Source organism: Mastomys coucha, unplaced genomic scaffold (assembly GCF_008632895.1).
Source record: "Mastomys coucha isolate ucsf_1 unplaced genomic scaffold, UCSF_Mcou_1 pScaffold16, whole genome shotgun sequence".
Lineage (NCBI taxonomy): Eukaryota > Metazoa > Chordata > Mammalia > Rodentia > Muridae > Mastomys > Mastomys coucha.
In genome coordinates, this window is record NW_022196898.1 from 34,657,350 (window position 1) to 34,678,647 (window position 21,298).

General features: G+C 41.0%; 1 protein-coding gene across 3 annotated transcripts in view; it reads right to left on the reverse strand.

Annotated features, from left to right (window-relative positions):
* Positions 1–21,298, reverse strand: part of Fam160a1 (family with sequence similarity 160 member A1) — a 256,635-nt gene that overhangs the window by 88,769 nt on the left and 146,568 nt on the right. For 2 of the 3 annotated variants that reach the window (XM_031374231.1, XM_031374229.1), the window contains exon 4: positions 5,681–5,751. The gene's annotated coding sequence lies outside the window, so the exon portion shown is untranslated. Of the gene's footprint in view, positions 1–4,824; positions 4,902–5,680; positions 5,752–21,298 lie in introns of all 3 variants that reach the window. The other variant, XM_031374230.1, reaches the window with a different exon arrangement.

Below are 21,298 nucleotides of genomic sequence, written 5' to 3' on the forward strand. Positions count from 1 at the left end.
TGGGAGTGTGGCTTTCTCTGTGAGTTGTAGGACTGGCTGCAGAGCTTGTGCCCAAGGTCTGCTCAGAATGCTAACCCAAACAGGCCTGAAGGAACCAGAGTCAAGGGGCTGGCGGAGTTCCTGTATGCCTGGTCCTGCTGGACCCAGTTACTCCCAGTGTTGGGACAGATGTTGGTTCTTGCTCACCTCTGATCCTGGGTGTGTCACAGTGCCTGGGAGTGGAGATTCCTTTGGGTGTTGTGGGACTGGCTGCGGAGCTTGCGCCCAAGGTCTGCTCTGGACCCCAGCCCAGACAGACTGGAAGGAGCCCGAGTCACTGGGCTGGTGGAGTTCCTGTGTACCTGGTCCCGCTGGTCCCAGTTACTCCACAAATGGGTGCTTTCAATGAACACTGTCTGCCAACGGCCACGGCCCTTTGCCACGAGTTGCTGTACTACACTGGATCCAGCTGATGTTTTAAATAATGGGAGCAGCAACCCCATGTTTGTGGATCATGGACCTCAACTCCTGGTCTCCTTACTTGGCCTAGGTTACCTGACTATTGTTTATCAATGTCTAAGTTTGCAGCTGTGTGCTAAGTGATAAAACTGGATTAAGAGTCAACGTCCTCACCGTCCTAAGCATTACATGTCTGAGACAGCACCAATGCCGTTATCCAGACACTGCAGTGATCACGAAGACAATCAAAGCACCTAGTTTGTCCCACATGTTGAAAACACTGCACAACTTCTTAAGATGCTTTCCAACTCCAGGATTTAAGTCCTTCTTCAAAGCAAAGAAGACATACATCCTCCTAATTGGCTCCATGTAAAGAAAATGAAAAGGGGGAAGAATGCTGCTTTCTATGGTGTTTAATATGCTTCTCAGAGAGGACTTATACTTAGCATTCTCAGAGATGGAAGAATGCAATCCAGAGGAAAAACACCTCAGCCAAGGCTCTGAGCTTACAAGTCAGCTTTGATAGAAACAGAACCTTAAGTCTCTGGCTTCCCAAGTCCAAAGCACTTTCTAAGACGTTAGTTACACTCTTCTTGTGGGCTACAGTACCTCCCTGCTCTGACTTCCTGAAGAAATCCATCTTTTCTAGGAAAACATAGCTTCATTGGTTTATACTTTTCCAATCACACTTTTTGAGAAGTGGGACAAAGATTTAAACTGTGTCATAGATATAGAAGCAACACCAAACAGAAAACTTGGAAGAGAAAGGAAGAAATAAAGCAAGTTAGATAACCTAAATTGGAGACAGAAATATCTGTGCCAGAAGATCCCCAACATAGCCACAATCATTACAAACACACCAGATGCTTCCATTCCCCATCTTGTGCAGAGAATTGAACCCCTGGTGTTCTCTGGGGCAATACTAACCTGAGAGAAACAGCTCCATATTTATGACAGCCATATCAGGACACATACTTCCTTGATTGCAGGTTTCAATACATTGTCTACATTTTCCTGTATTTCCCCTGGGTTTACATTATTTCCACCATTTTTATGCTTTTCCAGATCATGACCAGAGGAAACAAATGAAGCACAGAGACAAAAGAAAGCGACAAGCTAGAACAAACGAGTGGCCACTAACTGGAATGTGTGAGTCACAAGCATGGTAGTCATTTCTCTATGCCCTTTGCTCTTCTTAGTCTAAGTTATGTGGTATTGGGACAGTTAGGGTGACATTTGTCACTCTTCATACAGAGCCAAGCACTTCCCATAAATACACATGTGCCTGGAAACTCAAATTTCATGCTTGAGAGAGCTCCCCACAATGCTCCACCCTGAACAAGTGATTGTTTTCTTTCATCAAACAAATCACTAACACACACACATACACACACACTCTACTGAGAATACTGTCTGTAAAAGTGGTAACAAACAGGTTTTAGGGTATAGTTGCTAAATTCTTTATTTGGAGAAGTAGAATAAAAAGAGATAGCTTGTCAAAATACATTTATAACAGCCTAGAATTTAGTCACAAAATTTTCACAAGGAAGCCGGAACCGACTACATCATTTCCAGACATTACTATTGGCTACATTTCTATCTTTAATATTATATATGGAAATGTTTTATTTCATTAATATGGAAAGAATTTTTATATTAAATATTAATGGTAACAGAACTAGCAGCCATAAGAATCATATGTGGTTTTATTGGCCCTGTTTTGATATTTGGCCATATATTTTAGTATTTGGTTATGAAAGAATAAACATATGCTCCATATTACAAAATTATACAATATGAGATGTACTCATCAAAGGGGAAGTGCTAAGGGTTCCTTTATCCTCAGAAGCAGACCATCAAGAAACCTAGACAAATGAGAACACAGTACATTCACATGTTCGGCTAAGATGTCTCAGTGAAATCCAGTGTTTTATAAACAAGCTGAGGTTCTACTTTTCCTGACCACATCTCATCCCAGGGTAAAACTGCCTCTACCTCATGCCCAGGCAGCCTGACTTTCTATTCTCTGGAAAGCTACAACACTTAGGAAAATTAACCATGTGTCAAAAAATCATATTATCAGGAAGTTCCAGTAATTATTTTTGACATATCGCTCTCTCACTAGCAGAGTGTATTCAGATTATGAGTGTTTTGGCATTTAGTTACATATAATCTCATACTAGTCTTTGTTTCGTTTAGCTTTTAAAAATAATTATCTTCTCACAATGGATTATTGTAGCCAGACTTTGCAACTTTGGTTTTTTTTGGTTTTGGTTTTGGTTTTGTTTTTTTTGTTTTTGTTTTTTTTTTTTTGTTGTTGTTGTTTTCTTCTATCCTTTCAACCTTAAAAGAGAGAAACAAGGATAGAGAGGGAAATGGGGGACTTGTTATTAAATTTCTTCCTGCTGATTAAGGGCGTTGAGTTCCTTGAGACAGATGTGCTCTTTGTTGTGAGGATGTCTAAGCTCTTCTTGTTTCTTCTTTGCACTTTACTACTTAACAAACCACAACCAACCAACAACACCTCACACACACATACCTCCTTCCTGAGGCCCTAGCATTTATATACCCTCTGAAAAGTCCCCAGAATTCCAAAGTCACACAATCACAGAAGCTATCTGCAGCTGACAAAATCACATCCCTGCTAAAGCATGAGGCAAATTATGATCAGCTCCTGTAGATAATCTGAAGCAGCCCCACAGCCCACACATGGGACTGAAATAAAAACATATTCCCATAATGTTCCTGTGTTTTTCAAAGAAACGAAAATTCAAACTCCAAATTATTAAAAAAAAAAAAAAAAAAAAAAAAAAAAAAAAAAAAAAAAAAAAAAGTTAAACATAGGGATGGCTGGCTACCTTTAAGAATAGAGCCAAAACGAGATTTTATTAAGGGAAACTTACCTATATTTGCAAACCTACTAAGAAGGGGCCTATGAACCATGGGGATATATGACAAAGGGTTCCAATGGACCAAAAGGAGCAGAAAAAAAGTAGGTCAAGGGGCTGGCGAGATGGCTCAGTAGGTAAGAGTACTGACTGCTCTTCTGAAGGTCCTGAGTTCAAATTCCGACAACCACATGGTGGCTCACAACCATCTGTAATGAGATCTGGCACCTTCTGGTACATCTGAAGATAGCAACAGTGTACTTATGTATAATAATAAATAAATCCTTGGGCCAGAGCGAGTGGAGTTGACCGAAGCGAGCAGGGCAGACCAGAGCAAGCAGAGGTCCTAAAATTCAATTCCCAACAACCACATGAAGGCTCACAACCATCTGTACAGCTACAGTGTACTCATATACATAAAAATAAATAAATAAATCTTTTTTTAAAAAAACTTAAAAAAAAAAACAAGAAAGAAAGAAAGAAAAGAAAAGTAGGTCAGGAACACAGGTCAGGGAGTGCTGAATCTTCAGGGTTGACTTGCCAGGTCAGAGCAGTACCCAGAACTCTGGAAAGCCAAGGCAGGCTCCCTTTACATTTCTACTTCATCTCCTGATAGTTCTGTTGATTTGCCGAGAGTGAAGAGTTCCGAGCTGTTTTCTAAGCTTGGGGACTAAAAGCATTAAGTCTCCACTTCAGAACTTAGCCTGGAGGCTGGCAGATGGGGTACAGACTCTAGCTGGGCCTCTAAGAGCTGTGAGACTTTAAGGAGCAAAGGGCTCAATCTTTGTTCTTTGGGTCTCTTCTAGCTCAAATAATTATTTTATGTACTTATTAAAGCTGTTACAATCGGATAACCAACAAAGACATATAAAAGCCTTTCGACAATCTTTGATGAGTTCTAGTTGCAAATGAGTTGGTATCTATAGTCGGTATCTTTACTATCGAAGAACATTTCCTTTAAGGAATCCATAGCCTAAAGACCAAGAACTTGACACAAATTCTGCGATTAGCAATCTTTGCCTTTTTCTCTCAACTGTCAGTAGAAAAACTCAGTGTTTTAGAGCACACATTTGGAATGCTCTAAATTGGTTGCTACTAAATACATAAAAAGTCTATTACCGTAAATGTGCTTACCACATAAAATTCTATCTAAGGGTGACAACTCTTCAAATATTGGGAACACCTGAAGAGAGGTGAACTTGTTGCCCTCAATTACAACTAATAGCTGAGGGGGGTCATTTTGGACCCAGCTTCCTCAAACAACCTCTTCTTAGAACCTACAAAATCTTATTAAATTGAAATCTTCCCATGCTCTAATCCTCTGGCCCAGTCCACCCCACTCCATCCTCACACCCCGCCTCTCTCATAGTACTGAATGGCAATGCTAGAAACAGAGCAGGCCTCTGAAGCTCCTGTGCTTGCCTCAATTTGCCACAGTCTGGCTCTGACTGCTCAGTGGCCATCATTTCTGTAAGGAAGTAACTGTTCATTCTGTTACCTTGAAGGGCACTGGTTAATACACAGATTATTCACGAAAGAAATTCTCCCAGTGCACTCACTCCAAATGGCTTCAAGCTGTGATAAATGCAAGCTTCAAAACAGTTAACAAGATTGCAGAGCACAGTTAATATACCAAGGAATAATCCCACCATGTTTTTACACATTAATTTCACAAAAACAGGCTTCCTTCCAACTAGGTCACATCCAAGTTCCCTACAACTGAACGATATGCAGAATCAAAAGCAAAAGAAAAAAATCAAAATTAATATGCAAATTTAAACCTGAAATTTGGTTTGGGACTTTTAAAGCTATTTAAAGTACCAGGTATATCAACTATTCTCCTTCAAAAAACTTTAAAAGCCACTTCCAAGATTTATTCATTGTAAAACTTATGTAGAATACAAAAGAGCCTAGTAGTTCAGATCCTAAAGCCACAGCTGTAGTGATAGCTGTGAGGTGTGTGACTTCTGATGGCAAACACCCATACAAACAGAGAGGGAACCTGCCTAATTCAGGCCTCAGACATGGAGTCTAAGACTGTCAAGTCAGACCTCAGATACATTTCTTTAATCCCTGTTACCACTCTACCTCCAGTGACATACAATGTAGCACTATTTAAGTAGCAAGCAATTGGGAAGACCTTGTATATTCGTCAACATGGTCTCATTAACTAAATTATAGTATTTATATATAATGAATACTAAGTCACAATTTTTAAAAGAGGTGGTACTTTAAATATGATATATGTATATATTTATTTTATATACATATGGAAATAATGCCAGGATATATATAAAATAACAAAGACAGTATGCCATACTTAAGGAGGAAAAGCAGAACATTTTCCCACATACCTGTAAAACTGAAATGGTCTGTCTGAAGGCACAGGAACCGTAAGGCTGTGGGGCAGTCAGTGGTGAGGGGGCTGCAATGAGAGGGAGACTTATTTCACTAATAATATGCTTTGGTTTGAAATCCCCCACAGGCTCACATATCTGCACTCCAGATGGCATGCAACTGAGAAAGGTTGGGAGCCTTTAGAGTTGAGGTGAGCTGCGGGAAGTGGGTTGCTGAGAAACAGAATTGCTGGTTGCAGCCCATCCCCAGTTCTGGCCCAACACCCTGCATCCTGACAAGCACTGCAATGGAACAAGCTGCCTCCCACCCCATCACCCCGCCATTACTGCCATGATAGACTAAATCTCCAGTACTGTGAACCAGAAGAGTCCTGCTTTCGAGTTATTTCTTTCAGGTATTCTGTCAGTAAAATGAGAAAAGTAACTAATGCAGAAAATTAGAATCACTGAATAAGTTTTTGATGTGGAAATAAACCTAGTCATGTGGTTTGTAGACTATTGGAAGTATTCTCAGGGGAAGGGGGAGGAGTTTGGGGCTTAAGGTGACAGAAGTCCTAGAATGTTGGAGGCGGAGCTTACTGAGCCTTTCTGAAGACCACAGAGCCAATTCAAATACACAGTGAAGTCTGTGCTTGTGCCATTTTTAGAGGGGCCCAAGAGCTCTTGCTTGGTGGAAGAAATTGCAAAGTAATGTAGCATTCAAGTTACTATTCATTACTCTTAATCATATTTACATGAAAGAGAGCAGAACATGGAGAAGAAATATGTGAAAATGTGCAGCTTGGCAAGGGTAGGAGCATGCATATGTTTGAGGATGCAGACAAAATGGTCATTATCATTAAGAGATTGAGTGCAACTAAAGAGAAACTTCCCACTCTCTATTGGGATGATGGGAAAGGTCCCTGGAGGGCAGGACTCCATCCATTTAGTATATAAAAATACAAGTTCTCTTAAAAGGAGAAAATAGACAGCACCTGAGAAAGCAGAGTACCAGCACAGCCTCACATAGACTGCCAAAGCAAATGTCTTCCTGGCTCAGTGCTCAAAGGCCACTGCAGTTGTGCAAGAGAGGGGCCAGGCCACATCACAAGCTGGATGTGGCAGCAGCATCCCCACGGTGCCCCTTTGCAAAAACATAGAACGTAAGCTTTATAGTGTGAAGGCTTACACCCAGCTGTTGAAGCCACGCGACGATTAGCTGAGCAGTATTCCCTTTGTGATGCTCCTGAGAGTGTGTGTAACAGTATGAAATTGGAACCCAGATGTTTTAGGTGTTAAGAAAGCAGCACATCCACTAGGACAAGCTGGAGATTCCCAGTCCAACCCAAGGAAGAGTCTACATTTGCTACAGAAATCAGATCTGGAGGAGCAAGGCCACCCAAGCCTCTTGGAGCTCTAGATGTCAGATATGAAGCTGCATGAGTTGGTGCTTGCCCTGGTTTTGATTTTGGTTGATCTGTCCTTTTCCTTGTTATACCCCCACTTCTCTCATCTAGAATCAGAATATTGACTCAGAAAACTGGAAGTGTAGAACTCTGTCTTTGATTTTACAGGGGTTCAGAATTAAAAGATTACCTTGAGTTATGGAGGAGACTTTGAACAGTGCTGGAGTTGTAAAGCTATGAGGACCTTTAAAGTTAGACATGCACTCCTTTAATCCCAGCACTTGGGAGGCAGAGGCAGTCAGATTTCTGAGTTCAAGACCAGCCTGGTCTACAGAATGAGTTCCAGGACAGCCAGGGCTAGACAGAGAAATCCTGTCTCAAAAACCCAATAAATAAATAAATAAAGTTAGTTAGTTAGTTAGTTAGTTAGTTAGTTAGTTAGTTAGTTAGACAGAATGTACTTTACATCATGAGATGGCCATAAGCCTATGGAGGTCAGGGGCCAAATGGTATCGCTGAATGTAAAATGTCTTCCACAGACTCATATGTTTGAACAGTTGGTGCTCTGCAATGGGTGGCACTGTTTTGGGATGCTGTAGAATCTTTATGCAGTGAGACTTAGATAGAGGAAGAGAAGAGGGTCACTGGGTAATGGGGAGTAGATCCCATATTCTAACCTGGCTCTGGTTCCAGCCCAGGCTCTCTACCTCCTGCCTGTCCCTTCAGTGTAAGCAGTTAGCTCATGCTTCTGCCCCTGCAGTCATGAGCCTCTCTGCTGCAGTCTCATCCTGACACAGGGGCTGAATTCCCTGAATAAAGAGCTAAAATAAAGCCTTTCCCTCAAGTTGTTTGTGCCAGTATTCTATCACAACAATGGGAAAGGGAACTACCACTCAGCTGATGTCCAATAACTAATTAATTGGTGTGTTTGTGTGTGTATGCATGTGTGTGTGTGTGTGTGTGTGTGTGTGTGTGTGTGTGTGTGTGTGTGTTGGAAAACAATCTGATAGTTCCTTAGAAAACTGGAAATAGTTCTACCTGAAGATCCAGATATATCACTCCTGGGCATATATCCAAAAAATGCTCCAACATATAACAAGGACACATGCTCCACTATGTTCATAGCAGCCTTATTTATAATCACCAGAGCTGGAAACAACCCAGATGTCCCTCAACTGAAGAATGGATATAGAAAGTGTGATTCATTTTCACAATGGAATACTATTCAGCTACTGAAAATGAGGACATAATGAATTTTGTGGATTCATTTTCACAATGGAATACTATTCAGCTACTGAAAATGAGGACATTATAAATTTTGTAGGCAAAATGGATGGAACTAGAAAATATCACCCTAATGTGAGGTAATCCAGATCCAAAAGGACAAGCATGGTATGTACTCACTGGTAAATGGGTATTAGCCAAGAGTTCAGAATACTCATGATACAACACACAGACCATAGGAAGCTTACCAAGAAGGAAGGCCCAAGTTCAGATACCTGAAACTCACTTAGAAGGGGAACAAAATAATCATGGGAGGCAGAGGGAGGGAGAGAGACTTGGGTGGGAGAGGGAAGGAAGAAGGAGAAAACGGGGGGGGGCAGGATCAGATGTTGGGAGAGATAAGAGGGACACCCAGAGGGCCAGAAGAATGTATCAATATGTGCAGTGTGTAGGGTTGAGGAGGAGGGGAACCTCTAGAAAGTTCCAGAGACCTGGGATATGAGAGGCTACCAGGACCCAATGGGCCAAAGTGCCCAATACTGGGGAGACCACCTCCTGTAGATAGACAGGGCCCCTGTGGAGGGTTGAGGCCACTCACCCATCTTCAAAATTTTTGACTTAGAATTTGTTCCTGTCTAAAGGAAATACAGGTACAAATATGGAGCAGAGACTGAAGGAAAGGCCACTCAGAGACTATACCAACGTGGGTTCTATCCCATGCACACATATCAAATCCTGACACTTTTACTTGAGGCCACGTTGTATATGCAGACAGGAATCTGGCATGGCTGTCCTCTGAGACTCTTCCAGCAGACTGAGACAAATGCAGAGACTTACAGCCAACCATTGGATTGAGGTCAGGGACCCATATGGAGTAGTCAGGGGAAGAACTGAAGGAGCTGAATTGGATGGCAACCCTATAGGAAGAACAATAGTGTCATCCAACCCAGACCCCTCAGAGCTCCCAGAGACTAAGCCAAAAACCAAGGAGCATACATGGACTGGTTCATGGCCCCTGGCACATGTGCAGCAGAGGTGCCTTGTATGGCCTCAGAGGGAGAGAGTGTGCCTAATCCTGTGGGAACTTGGTGCTGGTGAGGTGGGGGTGTGGCAGGGTGGGGGAGCACCCTCTCAGAGGCTGGGGGCAGGGAGGACCAGAAGAGGGGCAACTTTTGGAATGTAAATAAATAAAATAATTTAATTAAAAAAGAGGATATCTGAAACAAAAGAAAAGTTCCCAACTCCAAGTGAAGTGCAGTAATAATAGCATTCTTCGGTGTCGTCTGAGTCCTTGGAGAAAATGAAAGTATCTACACAATGACAGCAGTTTGCTGGGAGAATGTAGCTTAATACAAAATGCTTGCTGCCATGAAATGCTCAAAAGACACTTAAAACAAACACCTACAAAGGAAAGCCAACCTGTGTGGTCTGGCAGCATGCTTGGGGGATTGGTTGCAGGACCTCAGTAATGCCAAGATCAATAGATGGTCAAGTCCTATCCTGCACCACCCAGAAGGTCATCTCTAGAGTACTTATAACTTAAAAGCCATGTGAACAGTGGCTATGCTGCATTGTCAAGGGAACAAACACAAGAGAAAAGTCTGTATGTGTTCATCACAGATGCAACATTCTTATTCTTCAATATTTTCCAACTGTAGTTAGTTGAATCTGTGGATGTGGATCTGCAACTGTTCACGTGGCTGCACATCTGTAGTGGTGAGGCACCTAAAGTCCAGAGTAATAAATATGGACCAAGCCCACATGCTGGGTTAGGGTAAAGAGGTCAGAAGAGTAGCGATATCATTTTTCCAGAGCACTGACTTTAAAGGCTATTTTAACATTGCTGTGCAATAACACCAACAGGATTAGCTTTACACATCTTGTTGTTAGTCTGTGGCACTCACAGCTCTAGTAATCAGGCAGTTAATGTCTTATCAAGCTTTCTGTCAAAGAGATTGGTAGATCTCCAAACACAGTACCGAGACCCCCAAGATGACTTCCAAAGACTCTCAGTATATTTTTCAAGGACCACTTTTTAGGAGAAATGACAATAAGGCTAGGGGCAGTAAAACATGCCTATAGTCCTATCATTTGGAAGGCAAAGCAAGAAGACTGTGAGTTCAAGAGCAGGTTGGACTACATAGTGAGACAAGCGGGTAGAGGTAGGGGAGTCAAAATGAGTCAACATAAACATAGCTCACTACAAAGACTTCTCCCAACAGAGTCCTCCCCTATCGCTTCCCATGGTCACATTGCAGCATCTTAAACACTACCTTCCCAACTCTTCTACTTTGGACTTTCTTAAGGGATTTTGTAAAACTTCTATAAAATCTGGCTTATTTTTTTAAAGACTAAAGATTTGATAAAAGCCAAATAGCATTACCTATAAATATAATTCTTTTCTTTTATGTGTATGGTGTTTTTACCTGAACATATGTCTGTCTTCTATGTGCCTAGCACCCATGGATGCCAGAAGAGAGCATAGAATTCCCCTGGAACTAAAGCTACAGAGAGTCGTGAACTGCCCCGTGGCTGCTGAGAACCAAGTCCGGATCCTCTGGAAGAGCAGCCAGTGTTCTCACTTAACCACTGTGCCATCTCTCCAGACCCTGCCTGTTTCTTAAACATTATCTTTTCAAAACAGTCAGTCATTAAGAGCAGATCTGACTGCTTTGAAGGTTGTCTTCTTTTTGCCATGGTCATCATTGTGTGGAATTCTAAGGCAGAATTTGACACAAGATTGGCCACCCCACTTCATAGTGTGGCGCTATGGCAGAGTGAGGCACACAGGCTGTGCACTGGTTACACGACTGCATGCATGCACTTCCAGCTCTGCACACAGAGAGGTGAGGGTTAGCCATCAGTTGCTGACCTTTCAGGGACCTAACAACAGAAAAGCTCTTGTGTAATCTGCTCTGAGCAGTAACAAAGGCTCCGACGTCTGCTTTGGGGTCCAGAATTTAGGCTCCCTACTTCTGCAAGAAATAATAGCAAAAGCTAAAATGACTTATATTAAGAAATTCCTCTGTCACAGTAAGGCTGGCTGGCTGGCTGGCTGCCACTACTACCTGCCAAGCAGACCTGCAAAAGGGCTGGCCTCATGAGGAGAAAGGCCCAAAGCAACTGGAAGTGGCAGCTATCCTACATCTGCCTTAGTTTGTACATTCTTGCCTTTGCAGCAACTGGCAGAGTCTAGATCGTTCCAGGCTGTCTATATTTCTTTAATTAAACTTCACTACATTAATACATGTGCGGCAATGTCTTTATTAGGAGGGAGGAACAAGAAAAGAAAAATCAAAGACTATTCTAAATTAAGTCGCGCTTCAGACACATTTCATGCTGGTGTCTTATCTCTCCTGGAGTTGGCGCTTCAGGTAGAAACAGTGCCTATGAACAGGCACCGGTTCCTATTTCTACTACAAAGTGATCTGCACTTTAGACTCAACTAACTTTCAAATGCAAAGGAGGCCTGGAATGTAGCTCACACGCAGGGCTCTTGTCTAGCACAAGTAAGGCCCTAGGTTTGAGCCCTGGCATCACATTAAATAAACAAACAAACAAACAAATAATACAAGTAAGTTAAAGGCATTGTGAAAGGAATGCGGAAGCAAAAAGGAAACCAGGTACTTTTTTTTCTTTTGCAAAAACAATTTTCTATATTATTCTATACATGTGTGATGATTCACTCTTTTGTTTATTATCTGCCCTAGAGAATTATCAAAAATTGATGATCAGATCCTACACTACTAGAATGTATATATCTGCAACTTCTCTAGGGACTATGTTATAATAGTACATAAGACAAGGCATAAAAAATATTCAAAATTATGACCAACAATTCCTTAGCAAGGTACTTTAAAGACACCAACATACTTCTCCTTAAGATGCATAAATGGTTGAGAACCCAACAAAGCAGTTGGTATGTGATTCAGGATGTACAAAAAGAATACATGTCATCGAGTGCAAAACATCTACTTTCACCATGGAGATGTGGCAAACAGAAACTGCACCCAGGCAAGGACACAGCTGGTGAACACATTTTAGTTCCTCAAGGAAATGTTCAAAATGGCCTGAACCTCAGAATTCACTGTCCACTATAATTCCTCCATCTCTGGGGTTTGTTTTGCTCCTTGCTTTTTGAGTGGGAGACATCATGGAGCTAAGGACATACACAATGGGCTTCACAACACATTTTCACCGCAACTACCCTGGAGAAGCTTCACAAACAGGAATTCTGTACACACAATGTGCACCACGTTCCATGTACATTATATATATATATATGCATATTTTCTGTTTTCATATGCAAGGACTCTAAGGCTGGCAAGTCATCCAAAACACAGCTCAGGTAAAATTAAAAGACATATTTTTTTCCACTATGTAAACATGTCTCTGTTTCTAAAATATTTTAAAATTATTCCCACAAATAGAGTATTAAAACCACTGCCAATTAGAAATTCAGTAATAAACAATGCTCTACTGAAACATTTTTCAAAAAGAAATGAAAGGATAATTACAGAGCAGAAAAAAAACAATATAGGGGGCTGGAGAGATGGCTCATCGGGTAAGAGTACTGACTGCTCTTCTGAAGGTCCTGAGTTCAAATCCCAGCAACCACATGGTGGCTCACAACCATCCCTAATGTGATCTGATGCCCTCTTCTGGTGTGACTGAAGACAGCTACAGTGTACTTACATATAATAATAAATAATCTTTGAAAAAAATAAAGACAAGACACATTCTTCTTTAAAACAACAAAAAAAACAAACAAAAAAAACCAATATAAGTCTCGGGGTTTCAGGTACTAGTATTCATCTAATAAATAAGAAGGGAAATTAGCAGCCATAAATTCCATCTAATCGATAGCTTCTTTATGGGAGAGTTAGAAAGAGAATTTTCATTTTAAATCTGGTCATGCTTGGTTGTTTGGGCTTCCAAAACTATATTGATCATATCTAAAGACTTTTAAAGTCTGAGTATTTTGTTACTATCAAAGAATATTGCATATAAATATAATGTTTATTGAAAGAAGAGAGAGATTGTCTTCAAAAATTGGCAAAACTTTTACTATTATCTATTGTGAGAGTTTCATCCATAAGAAAAAAAGCAGAGGAGTGCTGGAATGAAATATTTTACATGATTCAATCACAGTAACATCCTTCATCTAATATAATCAGTATTCTATATTTATTGCCTGCAAAAAAACATAATTTCTCATTTATTTAATCGAAATTACTAGGTGACTGGAGCAACTGAATCAGCCATCTAGCCTCTGGAGTAGTGAGTCAAAGCAGTGGTCTCTCAACACGACTAACATCTTCTGAAGCATGGATTGGACTCTGCAACAGTATGGCAATCCTTCCAGCTCTGCTCCCAGACCCTGGTAGGTCTTGTTTAACTCACACACTATTTTCTTCACAATTTAATTGACTCTGTACACCTAGGAGCTTTTTCTTCCCTTCAAGGCACGAAAGGAAAGTGGCAACAGATGCTGCGTACAAAATTCAGTGAAATCTGATACTCTTGTTTCAGGAAAGAGAAATGAAAGGACAGGAGGAATAAAAGGGGTTGTTTTTGTTATCAGATTTGAGAAATGCAGTCAAGGAAAAGGAAACAAAAACGGCTTCTTACCAATCAAACCGCTTCTCAGAACTTCATGTTCCTTTAAAAGCCACAATCCTGCTGATTTGGTGCCAAATGTCTCTAAAATGTTCTTACCCAAGGAGAGTATGTTTTGGAAAGAATGAGGAAAGCAATATATTTAAAGGCTAGGGGAAATTTTCTTCCATTTACTAGGTTCAGTGAAACATCTATCACATGGACACACAAATACCTTACAGAATAAACGATCAGAGGCACTCCACAGGAGATCAAAGAGCCAGTGCTTCTGGGGGCTTCAAACAAGTAAGCTTCTAAACAGATCCCCCTGTGATTCCTCTCTTCAATCTTGCTTATACAATTGTGGAGAGAACCAGAAAACAGAACCAGAATAGAACCAGAATCCCCCAAAAATGTGATTTAAAAAAATTCTAGGCTTGCTTCTTGGAAAAAGAATCTTTTCAAAGTCATTAAATAGGATAACAATTGTTATCCTATTAGTTAAAACAAAAGTTAAAAAGTTAAAAACAAAAAGCAAAACTGTTCATGTACTAGTTACTTGTACTGACTATATGAGCAGATGTATAAGATTATACTCTACTTGGCATAATGATAACATGCACAGGAAATGGTTGCAGACTTATCAGAAGTAACTAGATACATTTAATTGACATCCTAATGTCTAATTCCACCTGTTCGGACTAGAGAGGATTGTTACATACATTCCTGTCCCATGTATAATTCAAAGAACAATTTGTTATTAAAAGTTCAAGCAGGAGGACCTGAGAGATGGTCTCCTGGATAGAGTGCTTGCTGCACAGGCATGGGAACTTGATTTCAGATCCCCAGCACCACGGAAAAGTGAGACACAGTAGCTTGAGCCTGTAATCTCTGAGTTGGGGAGGCATTTAAAGGTGGACCCCAGGGGCTCATTGGCCATACAGCCTAGTTAAAGGTATGAACTCCAGATTTCATCTTAAAAGGTAAGATGAAGAGCAACAGAGAAAGACATCAGACATTGTGACCTCTGACTCCTTCACAAGCGCGTGCGCGTGCGTGCGTGCATGTGTGTGTGTGTGTGTGTGTGTATGCACACACACTTACAAACAGAGACAGACACAGAGAGACAGACAGACAAAGGGGGAGGGTAAAATTCAAAGTAGAATATTGCCCATTATAATTTCAGCCAGCATCCATGTGTTTGCCAAGCTGAGCAACACTGTGCTGAATGTAAGTGCCTATTACATAGCAGCTTCTTAAGCCTGCCTACTAGCATCACTAACATCTTTCCTTTCTCCACCTCTTATTTTAACTATGTCTCCCTGTGGCAATGCAGGCCCTGGTATAGTTCTTTCAAAACTGGAGTCAGTGCTCCTGGAAGGTGGGGGGCTTATCTTTGATCACTCATGAGTTGATTCCATGCCTTGTTCATGGCGTTGCTTCACAGCAATAGAACAGCGACAGATGCTAAGACCCAGGGGAAATGTTTGGTCCAGCACTCAGTAGTAATGGCCACCAGGGAGAAAGGCCGCCATTCACAGAGCCAGTGCTTTGTGCCAGACACCACCCTACAGTGTCAGTTCATCTTTACAGCCACCCAGTGAGTTGGTAACTGCCTTGCCCATTTTATACAAGGAAGGACCAAAGCTTAAAGAAGTCACATCATGGGTAGGATACAGAGTCAGTACCTGGAGGACAGCAAGGGAGAAATCAAGAATCTGTATGTAGCTGTGACCAAGAGAGAAAGCTTTGAATGGCTTTAAAAGCAGCTCCTTAGTCCCAACACTTAGTATGTGTGTTAATACATAGCTGAGAGGGATAGAAGAAACACCCATGCAGGGCAATGGCGAATGTGTTGGTGCACACACAAGGGATAACCTTCCCTCCCCTTGTACTGGGCACAATGATGACTGAGATCAGTACATTGCTGTGGCTGCATAAGCAGGTCCTGTCAGGGACCAAGAGATTTATTCTCTCAGCTGGGAGCAGCGCTGTTACTGACAGCCCTTTCTCAGGAATGGTTCTCTATTGAATACCTGAGGGCAGCCATACCCGTGATTAAGAAAGTAAGATAGTCGTTTATTATCCATCATCACGGCTTTCTGAATGGCCAAGCCAGGTCTTGGGATTTTATGGTTAGTAATAAATGCCTTCTGCCTGGGCCAGGAATAGTTTGGAGCACAGATCCTAACTGCAGATACCCACCTCGGAGTCTGCACCCAAGATGGTATGCAGCAAGCACAGCTACCATCAATCATCTAAGAAACAATGCATCCTAGGTTTCTAAAGAGAGGAAGGGAAGGGTTTTAAATATTTTAAATGGTACAAGCCTTCAAACATGGAGCAACCTCCACCTCTGCAAAGCAGTCTGTCAAATACAATCCAAGTCTGCTTCAGTATGCTCAATGGATAGTTCCCAACGCTTGGCCCATTATAGTTCCAATTGACTACCAAACTAGGTCAGGAAGTAACACAAGTTTGTTACCTAAAGCCCTGCATATTTATATTTCCCCTCAGTAGGCATTTATCCTTCATGTTAAGCTAAAAAGTAGTTTGGTTAATTTATAAACACTTAAGTAGTAACAACATCAAGAACAAGAGTAATAAACTAAGCCAGGTTCTTGCTTTTTTCTTTCAAAAACAAACTGTTCCAGGGGCTGCAGGTGTGGTTAGATAATACCAAAGGGCTATACCTGTGGATATCTTGCCACTTCTACAGAATGCAACCAAAGGCCTGCTGTTCTTGATGACAACTCTTCAGAAGACAAAATAGAGCTAATCAACGGCCCCACTTATGAAGGCAAGTCCCACTAGTCTCTCCTAGTCTCTGAATAGAAATAATCCACTCTAATCAAAATAAGGAAATATTTTGCCTCCATAATTTGAGTCAATTGATTTGTAATAAAGGTGAGATATAAATTTAGCATGTTGCCAGCCTTGAAATGGCTGTTCTTTTAATAGCTTCAAATCCTCACAATACCATAGAAATGCTGGACACCTGGGTCACTGCATTTATCTTTTATCCTATGCTATTAATATAGAAAAATGTTAACCCACACTGTGCAGAGCTTCCTAGTAAGCACCCCCACCCTTCTGACTCTATAGAGCAGGGCTGTACCAAGGGAGTGGCTCAGAGAACTTGTTCCAAGGCAGGGAAAAAAAAATCAAGCTGAGTCTGTCTCTAAAGTCTAGCTCCATGCCACAAAGAAAACCTACAAAGAGAAAGCAGAGAACATTATAAGGGGTACCAATGTATCTGTCTGAGGGGAAGCCACATTTCAAGTCTCACACTCTTGCCCTATGATCTGATAAAGACACTCAAGACACTCAAGGCACCCTATGTAGAGAAAAGAGGATTTAAATCATGACAGAGTTGTATTATCAGATTAGCTTAATCTGAATCCCTTTACCTTAGTCCTAAAAAGTTCAAAGAAAGCATTGATTATTTTTTTCTATGGTCATGAACTGTACCTCCAAATGTGACTAGCCATGTTTCCTGTAAGTGAAGCCAGACAGTTATGTGATGTGTTAAAGTAAATGAGAAACAATGTAACAGAGTAAAAAACTTAGTAACCTTGAAAACTTACAGGTAGAGCAAGTGCTTGGTTTTCTGTTTTTAAAAATCACTGAGTCTTTACTTTTACATTGTTTCTAAGTCACTAAAGCTCCCTCTGTCTTTCTTACCTTCAAAAGGCCTGCTAAGGCCTAGGGTAAAATACAGGGTAGAATGCTTGCCTAAAATGTATGAAGTCTTAGAATCCATCCCTGTTTCTACCAAATTAATACCTGCTTCCAAATTAATATCCTGCCTCCAAAAAAATATATGGTTAGGTTCCTTGCAGTAATGCCTGGTACCAATTTTTATACTATCTTGATTACTGTATTAGTTCCTTTTCTGTTACTGTGATAAAATACCATGACCAGAAGCAGATTATGGAAAGAGAGTTTATTTTGGCTTATGGTTCCAGAGGAAGAATGGTGGTAGAGGCATAGCAGCAAGCTAGAATAGGATGCTGAAAGATCATAGCTTCAACCACAAAGCAGAGAGAATGAATTAGAAGTGAATAAGACTGATCTCTCAAAGCTCATCTTCAGGGATGGACTTCCTCCAGGAAGGTTCCGACTCCTAAAGGCTCCATAACCTCCCCAGACAGCACCACCAACTAGAAACCAGTTGCTCAGACACCTGAGACACTTCTCATCTGAACACCACACTCTTCTCCCCAGCCCCCAATAGGATGAAGCACAACAGAAAACCTCTCTGTTATAAGGCCTATCACATCACTGCTAAAAATCAATCATACCATACACAAAGAGTACCATATCTCATTACTCGTGGTACTTTTTGTTTGTTGAAGTTCAAACTGTGCCTCCTGCCTTCCATTAGCAAAGATTTATAAAACAATTAGCAAGCTGAGAGATGCTCTTCAATCTTCGTGCTGCAGAGATGGGATAAACCAACTAAACTATTTGAAAGGTAAGTTTAGTTTACATGCATATCAGAAGTCTCTAAGATTACAACCTTGGAAGTATCTCACTACATAAATATTTGTAGTCATGGGAAAATCGGAAGTAAGCAATATGTTATTTACAGACAAATTAAGCTATTAAACTGTTCACATTCAGTTATAATTTAGAATGATATTAAGTGACGAAGGCAAACTCTTCTGCGATTAAGCGAGTGAATACATGAATGACCATAATTATGTGTTGTGCATATATGTATGGTATTATAAATAAGACTTAAGGAGCAGGTAAATTGTGAATAGCAGTTATCTCCAAATGTATTTATTTTCTTCTCTAATGCTTCTGTATTCCAAATTCTCTGAAAGAAGATACAATAATTAAAATCAAGTAACTCTGTATAATAGAGGCTAGTCTTTAGCAATCAGTAACTTATTTTGCCTACTCAATGCATTAGGAATTCAGACTGAGAAATGTCATTGTAGGCTGAGGTAGCCATAGAGAGTTCTAGAAGATATTTTTTTTCTAGGGCTGCAAAGATGGCTCAGTAGATAAGTACTTGTCACACAAGCCAGAACCTAAATAAAAGTCAGACAGAGCAGCATATGTGTCTATAATCCCAACACTCTTCTGAGAACACAGGAGATAAGAGACAGGAGAATCTGTGGATGCTCTCAGGTCAACTAGGCTAGTGTGCAGAACAGTGAACATTAAGAGAAACTGTCTCAAATAAAGTAGAAGGAAAAACATGATACCTAAGGTCTATGACCTACACATGTGTAACAAAGTATATGAATCCCACCACAAAAAACAATACAAAACACACAAGCATGCAAACATACACACACACACACACACACACACACACACACACAGTTCATTTATCATGGACTTTACCACACAAATAGAATCTGGACATATAGCTACTACATAAGATCATGGATTCTAGGAATGAATTTCCTAGATCCAAATTCTAGTTGGGCTATTGCATTTGCCATGAGTATTATGACAGTTAATGATATTTGTCTACTTGACAGAATCTAGATTTGCTTTGAACACGGGCCTTTGGCATGCCTGTGGGAGATTATTACTTGATGTTGGAGGAACATCTTACCATGGACAGACCCATTTCATGGGCTGGGTTCTGAACTAACTGAAAAGCTACAGAGGGAACTGAGCACAAGCATTCCTATCTCTCTCTTCCTGGACCATGGATGCAGTATACTCAGCCAACTCAAGTTCTACTGAACACCTCAAGCTCCTCCCTTGTAATACTAGGTTAACTATAGCCTGGGACTGTGAACTGAAATAAACTACTTCCCCCTTAAGTTGCTTTTGTATTTTTATGAAAACAACAGGAAAATAAGACAAGAATATACCAGTCAGTCACATTCTCAGTATAAAGTGGAGCTATTGTCAACTCTTCCCTCAAGAACGTCCTGAATAAACTCATGCAAGGCTTGTAGTATAGGCACCTACATCCCTAAGCACACAGACTACGCCCCACTAACACACTCATTAGAGGAGCATAGTGTTCCATCCTTTTGCTAAGTTCTTTCTTTGTTTCAGATATGTACACAACTCAGAGCTTTCTGGTCTCCAGCAGAAAGACTGTCATCCCCACACTATAGAGGGGCAAGTACAGCCACAGGGAGTAGAGGGGCTCAACTGATGTCAGACCCTAAGAAAACCTTGCTGTGGTACCCAGGCTCTACCATCCTGCAGATTGCAGCAAACAACCTCATCAGCACATAGGACTTGCTCTTGAAAGGTACAGGGAATACTATGGACAGAGAGGGTAGCACAGGCCAGAGAACCGACCTCTAGTTCACTAGGTAATGGCAAACTCATAAAGAGCTCTGAGCAAACAAATTACAGGACAAATAGGAAATATAAAGAAATTAGCCAATGCTCAGGATCAGAGGAACAGAGGTCAGGAGGACACAACATCTGTTCCAACACCGGGAGTAACTGGGACCAGCGAGACCCAGGCATGCAGGAACTCCACCAACTCAGTGGCACTGGTTCCTTCCAGTCTGTCTAGGTTGGTGTCCTAAGCAGACCTTGGACACAAACTTTGCAGCCAGTCGCATACCCCAAAGGAAGTTCTACTCCCAGGCACTCTAAAGGGCCCAGGATAACAGGATCACAGAATCACAGGATCACAGAGACAGCTTGACTCTGAGGAGTTCTTACACAACTAGGATCACAAGAAGGACAGGCCCCAGTCAGATTTAGCCAAGGCAGGTAGCACTAGAGATAACCAGATTTGGTGGGGGAGGCAAGCATAAAAACATAAGCAACAGAAACCAAGGTTACTTGGCATCATCAGAACCCAATTCTTCCATCATAGCAAGTTCTGAACACACCATTACACCGGAAAAGCAAGATTCAGACCTAAAATCACTTCTCATGATGATGATACAGAACTTTAAGAAAGACATAAATAACTCCCTCAAAGAAATACAGGAGAACACAGGTAAACAGCTAGAACCCCTTAAAGAGGAAACACAAAAATCCCTTAAAGAACTACAGGAAAACACAATCAAACAGGTGAAGGAAATGAGCAAAACCATCCAAAATCTAAAAATGGAAATAAGAAACAAAGAAATCACAAAAGGAGACAACCCTGGAGTTAGAAAACCTGGGAAAGAGATTAGGAGTCATAGATGCAAGCATCACAAACAGAATAAAAGAGATAGAAGAGAGAATCTCAGGGGCAGAAGACACTATAGAAAACATTGACACAACAGTCAAAGAAAATGCAAAATGCAAAAGGCTCCTAACCCAGAACATCCAGGAAATCCAGGACACAATGAGAAGACCTAACCTAAGGATAATAGGTATAGAAGAGAGTGAAGACTCCCAACTTAAAAGGCCAGCAAATATTTTCAACAAAATTATAGAAGAAAACTTCCCTAACCTAAAGAAAGAGATGCCCATG